Raw genomic sequence first — 8,558 nt, forward strand, 5'->3', positions numbered from 1 at the left:
GATCGAGTCCCTCGTGGGGCTCTGTGCTCAGCATGGTGTCTGCTTGAGATTCTCTCTCTCTCCTTCTCCCTCTGCCCCTCCCCCAGCTCACTCTTTAAATAAACAAACAAAAAAACAAATAAATAAAATCTTTAAAAAAAGAGAGAAATTTCATTTCAAGGACTTTTCCAGAGGTAACATTTTTAGAGTTATCAGTGAGTCTGCCATGCCAGAGGCATAAGGCCAGGCAGTCTGAGGATTGGCCTATAGTACTCACTCCTTTCCCTTCCTGGGCTGTGTCATTGCTGGGCCTCGGACTACCAGAGCTGCTGCTCTCCTCTGGCCTGGGTCTCATATGCGGCCTCCCGGGTGTGAAAGTCAGCCAGAAACCCAGCCCTTCCTTCCTCTGAGCCCATCCCTCCAGAAGGGTGCTTTCCCTTTGGTACCTCCATTCTACATCGGAAATCCAAGTATTTTCTGGTCCTTCTGGGGAAAGAAAACAATCTTGCCAACAAAAAGACGCCTTCATACCCATACAAAAGAGAGCAAACACAGTTTATTGTTAGGTAAAAACCAACAGACTCACATGGAAGGTGACTCAAAAGTGATTGGAGTTGGGACACAATTTCATATGAATTTATGCAGTAAGGTGGAAGAAGGAAGAAGGAAAACTTCTCTCATCTTTCATCTCCTTGAAAGACAAATGGTGAGCCTTGTGATAATCTCCTGAGTACCTCCAGAGACTCCTGAGTTCATGTTCACAGTGTGTGTTTACATTCCAGGGCTCAGAAGGCCCTCGACCTTGCATTATAAAATCAAAAGGTCATGCCTCTTCTAGGCCTATTATGTTTGCATGAAGACCCGCTAAGGAGCGGGGAGTGGGAGGTAGGTGCTTTCCCCCCTCAAGGAAAGTGTCCTGATTTTACCTTTACAGTCCCCTCTGAAAAGCCACCAGTATTATTCCAAAACCCACCCCTTTTTTGACAGAACTCTAATGACAATCTCCCCTCCTTCTACTCTTTGTGCATCATTTAGTGAGAATTTGTACAGTGCATAGGACTTATCAATAACTTCATGTTTATTATCCCATCTGATCTTCACAACCTGGGGAGGTGGTTTATTATCCTCATTTTACTGACACAGAAACAGACGAAGTGACTCTTGTAAACTTGACGTGGGGGAGCTGAGATGTGAACCCAGGTCTTTGATAACAAACATCTTATCTTTTTCAGCCTCTGAGGAATATATTGCTAGGCCATTCTAATGCAAGTAAAGAAAGAAAGGTAATATAAGAAGAGGAAGTCGGGAGAGGCATTTTATATTTCTTCAGTGTTTGAGCACTCTGTGGCATTCTGGAACAGAGACATTCAATAGAACTTTCTGTGTTGATGGAAATATTCTTTGCTTGAATCATCCAATATGGTAGCCACAAGCCAAAGCTACCTGTGTACACGGGTACTCAAAATTAAGAACTGACTTCTTAATTTTATTTCATCTGAATTGAAATGTAAATTTAAAAACAAACAAACAAACAAACACATGTAGCCAGTGGCTACCATCTTGGACAGGGCAGCTCCAGAATGCAAAAGCCCGGCTAGGTGGGTAGTCTCAAGATGTCACCTCGGCCGGTAACCAGTGGGCTGTGTTTGCTTCAGACCTCGGAGTGAAGCTCCCACAGATGTCATTCACACTAAGTAGGCTGCCCCTTAGGAAGGAGAACATGTGGGCCCAGGAGTTTTCGGATGCTGGCATGGGCTTGGGATGTCAACACTCCTGTCCAGTGGGGCTCTGGCTCCTTCCACAGGCCCTGGCCCCTGTCAGCTCTCCACTCCTTCTCTTCCTTCGCCCCTCCCCCTGCCCAGCGCACAGCACTCGTCCCTCGGTTGCTCCTGCAGGCAAATCGGGACAACTTCATCAGAGAACAGAAATAATCATTCACCTGCACAAAAGTCACATCACAACAGAGCTGAGAGAGACCTTCAGAATTATTTCTTCACACCCCCCTGGTTTTACAGTTGAGAGACCAAGGCCTGGAGAGGTGACCAGTAATGTCCTTGGCCTCTTTGCCCAGGGCCCTGACCCACTGAGCTCACAGATGGTGCAGGAACAAGCAAGAAAACTGGAGCCATCTGGCCACAGGCATTCTTCCTGCCTAGTTACATATGTGCAGTGATTCCCTTAAAAGTGATGATGGACCTCTGGGTGGCTCAGTCAGTTAAGCACCTGCCTTTGGCTCAGGTTGTGATCCTGGGGTCCTGGGATCGAGCCCTGAGTCAGGGAGGCTGATTCTCTCTCTCCTTCTGCCTCCCGCCCCCGGCTCATGCTCCCTCCCTCTCTCTTTTTCTCTCTCTCAAAGAAATAAGTAAAATCTTTAGAAAAATAGTGATGATGCATAAAGGGTAAGTTTGGCAAAGAGCACCAAGTTTCCAATCCTTTAACTACCACCACATGCATTTGGGTCATTTACAGGTGAAAAACATTTCCATCCTGTTCTTAAAGATTCTCTATAATATACTTCTATTTTTTGAATTTCCCCTTGCACCGATTAGGCTCAACTCTCATAAACAAAACAAAACAAAATGCTTGAAGCATATTTACTGATTGAATGACACTACTTATCCATTTTGGGGTTAATTACTAACAATCTTAACACTTTTATAAGCAGAAAGTCCTGCTTCATGTCTAACTTCACTGATTTTTTCCCCCAACTCAGCATAGAGTGATGAGTGCTTAGCCATGCCAGATGGACAAGTCATGAGTAGGCCACATTTGGCTAGAAACATATAAGCTATAGCTGGCAGACTTTGTCCAGTGTCCAAAGCTCAAGGTTTCAGACATGGCAACACCAGTCATCTGAGACTTGAAGTGAGCATTGCTCACCTGATTTGAAAAATTCTGGATAGCAAACTGTTGGGCACTGCTGATATGCCTCAGGGAATTAGCTGTCATAGAAACATTCAAAATGATCATCCCAAAGTTCTAGCAACCAGGAAACAGACACATCAGGAAGGTGGGTAGTGTGGGTTCCCATGGGTATTACATCTCACTTTTAATGACATCATATGAGCCGAAGTCCCATTTCTCTCCATAATTAGAGCTAATAAATATCTTCAACTGGATAGTATGGCAGACTTTGGAAATATTGATCAGTTGTGACTAGAGTTATATTGCTCTGAATTTGAATATGGAAAACACAGCCAAAGCCTTGCTCATCTCAAAACGCATATGTAGCAAAGACTAGTCCCCTGGGCTTGCTGTCTGCTGTCTGGCCAGCAACATCATGAGAGTGGCTGACTTGTTTTAATGTTTCAAACCACTTCCATTTTATCACTTGGGAAGTTTTTCAGCTATTCCAACGCTGCCACAGAAGAAAGAACATGCAATTTGGAGTCAAAAATATTGGATTGAAATGCCAAGCCTGACACTTAATGACTGTGGCCGATTAGATTACTTCCTGAAAATAGTCGCTCCTTCCCTTCCCACCACCTCCCCCGGAGAATTGTATTTCCCTGCCTCCTTGACTTTGGGCTCGGCCACGTGACTTGTTTTGGGCAAGGGGAAATTGGCAGGCATGGCCCTTACACCTCTGTCCTGGCTAGTCTGTTGGTCTGAGGAAGGGTGGCATGGGACCAGATCCAGACCCAGCCTGCTGTTTACAGCCACCCAGCCAAACCCAGCCAGGATCAGCCAACCCCAGCTGACCCCTAGACACCTAAGAGAGAGTAGCAGGCTACTGTTTATTAATAAAGACTTGGTTTCAGCTAACACAGGGATAATGAAATCAAAATCACAATGTAATCTAAATGACATCCTGCTATTATCACTTTCCCTGCTTAAGAACAAGTGCCCCACTCTTTCCTTGGCTTCCCTAACAGTGTATGTGCTTACAATTTAGCTAAACAGGGACTACAGGACTACCTTCCCAGAATTCCCTTCCCGGTATGGTCCTAAGTTAGCAGTGACCACCAGAGAAAGATTTGTGAATCAGCACACATTTTTTATGCTCTGAAGGTTGGAGCAGGGGACCAGGAACAGTGGGTGCTCACACACATTGTTGTTGATCTACTAGCTTGCCTTGTTCTAGGCTGATTATACGCACGCAACTCCACAGGGAAGGGACTTCCCCTGGAAGTCACCCACAGTGTCAAGTTTGGAGGCGGTGAAAGACAGACGTGGGTTCCAGGTTGCATTTTCTCTTGTTCCTATCAAGCTTTCTTTTCCAACTACCAGGTTAGCTGACCTATAGCTACTTTAGGCTCCACGTCAGACACAGAGGTAACAGTCCTGCCTTGATGTCTCCACCAGCTCTCACAGGTAGGTAAAGTCTAATCCTTTAACAAATCCCTCATTCCCTATCACTCACAGTTTTGTTTCTCTGGACGGACTCCGGATACATCATGGCTGAGTCCACTGTTGTCTTAACATGTAAATTCAGGCAAGTGACTCAAAACTCACTTCCAATAGAGCAAGAAATATTTACAATTAAACCATTTATTGAGCCCTTACTATGTGCACTCTGCTAACTACTTTAATGTATTGTTTCATTTCCTCTCATTAAGTGGTCCACATCCCTCATCCAGGCTGGTTCACTCTTGCCATTATCACCACCTGGTAGTTCAGAGATATCTGCTAGCTACAGTAATATTCCCAAGTTCTTCCATTGGGGATTGCAGACTGGGACCCAGTGTCCTCTGGGGTGACCCTGGATGGCGTGTGCAGCCCTCACAGAAAGAGCCTGGAACACGGGTGTGGGTTTGGGTTAAAGGGTTTATTTCCCCCTCTTCTCCACCCTCAATCTTGGCATTAATCTTTGTCCAAAGGTTCAACATTTGCCCCTATCCAAGAATGTTGGATAAGCATTGGAAAGTTCCAATGGAACTTGGAAAAGTTGGAAAGTTCCCCCTCTAAGAATGAAGTCGGCCCCCAAATCTTTGCTTAGTGACTGGACCCTGCTACCATGATCAGGTCTCAGATGGGAACTACTTGCCTGGGTCCCAAGTGCTGACCCACCGAAGTGGCCTCTGTGGCCTCAGTGCCACTTACTGGGACGCTTGATCCCTTACTCGACATTTACCTCTATTTGGGAGCCACTTTATATTGAACACCTTCCCCCATCAAATGCCCCTCATGTGTCTTCCTTAGATACCCCTCCCACTTTTTAAGCATTTTGTGAGCTAGGGAATAGTATTTTTAACTGTGATTTCTTGTTCATATGTCCTCTGTTTTAAACCCTTAACAAGGAATAATGTGTAAAATGGCTTCCCAGTCAAATATGTAATCATGAGCAATTTGCTTTGTAGGAAGTAGGGAATGGCAGGCATCCTCAAATGGAGTTAGAGTAATCCTAATTACTTACATCGGCAGAAGCTGTCACTTTTGGAAGGTGTGTAATTAGCAGCCAGAGTGTGTGCTGGAAAACATGTGATTGTTTAAACAGAGTGCAGCCCAGAGACTGCCCAGAGTGGGGCTCTCCCACTGTGTTCATTAGCCCAGCCTGGGCTCTCAGGTCACTTGCTCAGGCTCACTGCATGCTTGAATACGAGGTGTGGGGTCAACGGAGCCTACAGTCCTGGTCCACAGGCAAAGCAGGTGTGACCACTTAAAAAAAATTGGATCCTCTGTACTTTGTGATCATGAATTTTTTCTAGTCCAGTGGTTCTCAGCTTTGACTGCACATTAGAATCAACACAGAGACTCTTTAAAAATCATGTCCAAGCTGCACCCAGACCAATTAAGTCCGTTTCTCTAAGGCACCAGTTTTAAAGTTCCTCAGATGATTCCAATGTGCCGCCAAGTTTGAACACCAGTTCTCGACCAACGGTTCTCAAATGTTAGCAGCATTAAAATCACTTGCAGTGCTTGTTAAAACCCACCTCCAGATTCAGTGAGTGTAGGGGAAGGGTGTCCAATAATTTGCACTTCTCATATTTATTCTAAGAATGCTGTCAATGCTCAAAACCATGTTGAATTCCTTTTGGAATTAGAAGAGTTAACTTTTGTTCTACACATATGACAGTCATTGTGCTAAATGTTTTAATCATTAGCTCACTTAATCTTATTTTCACAAGACTTCTTACCCTTCAGTTCTCAGAAAAAGTACCGGACCTGAGATGCCTTCTGCCTGCCCTTTATCATGTACCTGCTGCACCCCCCATCACCTGGTGTGTTTCTTCCTGGGCCCTAACTGTAGTGTGTAATCTTATTTCCTCTTCCACTTGCATGCAGAGACCCTACCCAGTGCCCAACATGTGGCAGGGACTCCACAAGCACTTCTTGATTGAATGAATCCACAGAGCAACCATGGGAGGGGTACTATGATGGTCTGTATTTCACATACCAGGACAGAGAGATACAAAAAGATTCAGTAACTTGTTCGAGATCATAGTGGAGGAACTGAGGTTTAAACTGTGTCCTGACCATAGCTGGGCTCTCAAACCAATGCAAGAATTGCATCAGCCTTAAATAAAACAGCAGCCTTCTTTCTCAGCAAAAACCGAATTACTCACCTAAGAATGTCAACTATCTTTTTGCCTTACTGCCACTTGACTCAAAGCTTTTTTCCCAGGAAAAATAAAAATACACAGAATCAAAACCCATGTGGCCAAACTGTAGAAAGAGTAGCAATTTCTTTACCATTTCAAAACTCTCCTGTTCATACCAGAAACCTACTGACAATTTTCCAAAACAGGTTAAAGGCTTCTACCTCATATAAAATCACATCAAAACTTTTTAATACAAAAATGTTGGTATTGGGCGCCTGGGTGGCTCAGTCGTTAAGCGTCTGCCTTCGGCTCAGGTCATGATCCCAGGGTCCTGGGATCGAGTCCCGCATCGGGCTCTCTGCTTGGCGGGAAGCCTGCTTCTCCCTCTCCCACTCCCCCTGCTTGTGTTCCTGCTCTCGCTCTGTCAAATAAATAAATAAAATCTTAAAAAAAAAATGTTGGTATTTAGGGGAATAAAACTACATGAAAACAAACTGATTTGAATTATGACTTTATTTAGTATGTCAATAATTTATTCTGGTAATAAATTAGCATGTACAGCAATCAAAAATGTTGGGTGCTTCCCAGGAAAACTGCTTCTGAATGTGTACACTAAATCATTAGCAGAATTCCTTTAAATAGTTGACTTTATTTTCCAACTCAGAAGTGTGGTAACATCAAGTTACTAAAGACGCATTCTTTCTCTTACTAGTTCATGATTTAGTTTTGAGTCTATAAAGGTTTCAATTACCATTTCAGCTCCTGCAAGTTATAAAGCCTGAAATTATAATACCGACAGTTTAAAAAAATCTCCTGATCTGGTCTCCTAATTGCAGAGGTGATGAATCCACTGGCCTTGCCAAAGACTACAAAGCTAGTAAGAGACAGAGCCTGGATTACAGATCAGTTCTCTAGAGGTGGTCTGAAATGTCTGGTAAGGTACACAAGGCACAGAATATTACACAGAACTCCAGTCATATCTGAAAGACCCTGATGTGAGACCGATAGCTTATCTTTATGAATTTCTTTTTCTCCAGGGCAACATCTCTCTGTAAGAGTGCACGTCTGGTTCAGTTACAGCTTATAAACACTGGTTAGATGTGTCCCCAGGGACACATTTATTTAGAACAGGCATCTCATCTTCAAGTTCATCCTCAGCAAGAGTTGTAGCAGCTCTACCTTTCAGGGCTGGTGACTCGATTCTGAGGTAACCCTGAGAGTGCCGCTGCCAGCCAGGAAGCCTTGACATGGAGCCTCTTCTCGAATGCCATTTCATTAGCCTTATCTAAACACAAGACCCACATACACAAATCTGATCCGCTCTGATCTGGCAAAGCCATTCATTCAATTTACTAAGTTGGCAAGTTTTTCTCTTGTTCTGCTTCCAACTTCACTTCCTTTGGCTGCTTTTCTTTTCATCTTGTCCCAATTTTCAAGGAACATGCAGAATATGGATAAGGGAACTGATTCTTTGACTATTTCACCTTTTGACTTTTCTTTCTTTTTTTTTAAGATTTTATTTATTTGACAGGTACAGAGACACAGCGAGAGAGGAACACAAGCAGGGGGAGTGGGAGAGGGAGAAGCAGGCTTCCCGCTGAGCAGGGAGCCCAATGCGGGGCTTGATCCCAGGACCCTGGGACCCGAACCAAAGGCAGATGCTTAACGACTGAGCCACCCAGGCGCCCCATGACTTTCTTTCTTACTAACTTTTAGCTTTGTAAAATTTGTGAGCTCGGTATATTTTCTCTGCAATACCATGACCAGAACTCAGTGTAGGAAGTATAATGGAAATGGTATGCTACACAGAATGGGAACTGAGTTCTAATGAACGCCGAGACTGAGCACACTGGCTTGGTATGGAAACTGAAAGCACAGTGGGGACAAAGCAACAAATCTGTTTAAGTTTAGAACAGCAAAGTGGATGTCCAATTTCAAAGAAAGGACTAATTTTAATCATCTTAATAACTAAGCCAAAACATAATCCCCCTTTTTATTAAGGAATACTAATGACTTTGAGGTAGATGATGCTGTTATCAGATAAGGAAGAATCAGATGTAAGACATAAAAATAATGATACTGAGAGAAAGAAAGCCC

At 43.9% G+C, this 8,558-nt stretch overlaps 1 long non-coding RNA gene across 1 annotated transcript; it reads right to left on the reverse strand.

The window, feature by feature from the left end:
• Positions 1–515: 515 nt before the first annotated feature.
• Positions 516–6,833, reverse strand: LOC112832087 (uncharacterized). Its single transcript, XR_003210306.2, has 2 exons — positions 6,486–6,833; positions 516–1,868 (listed from the first exon to the last, which is right to left on the reverse strand). It is a non-coding gene; the product is annotated as an uncharacterized lncRNA (long non-coding RNA).
• Between the last annotated feature and the right edge of the window lie 1,725 nt (positions 6,834–8,558).

The sequence above is a fragment of the Callorhinus ursinus genome, unplaced genomic scaffold, assembly GCF_003265705.2.
Source record: "Callorhinus ursinus isolate GAN/ISIS: 27379988/994484 unplaced genomic scaffold, GSC_fseal_2.0 scaffold1, whole genome shotgun sequence".
Lineage (NCBI taxonomy): Eukaryota > Metazoa > Chordata > Mammalia > Carnivora > Otariidae > Callorhinus > Callorhinus ursinus.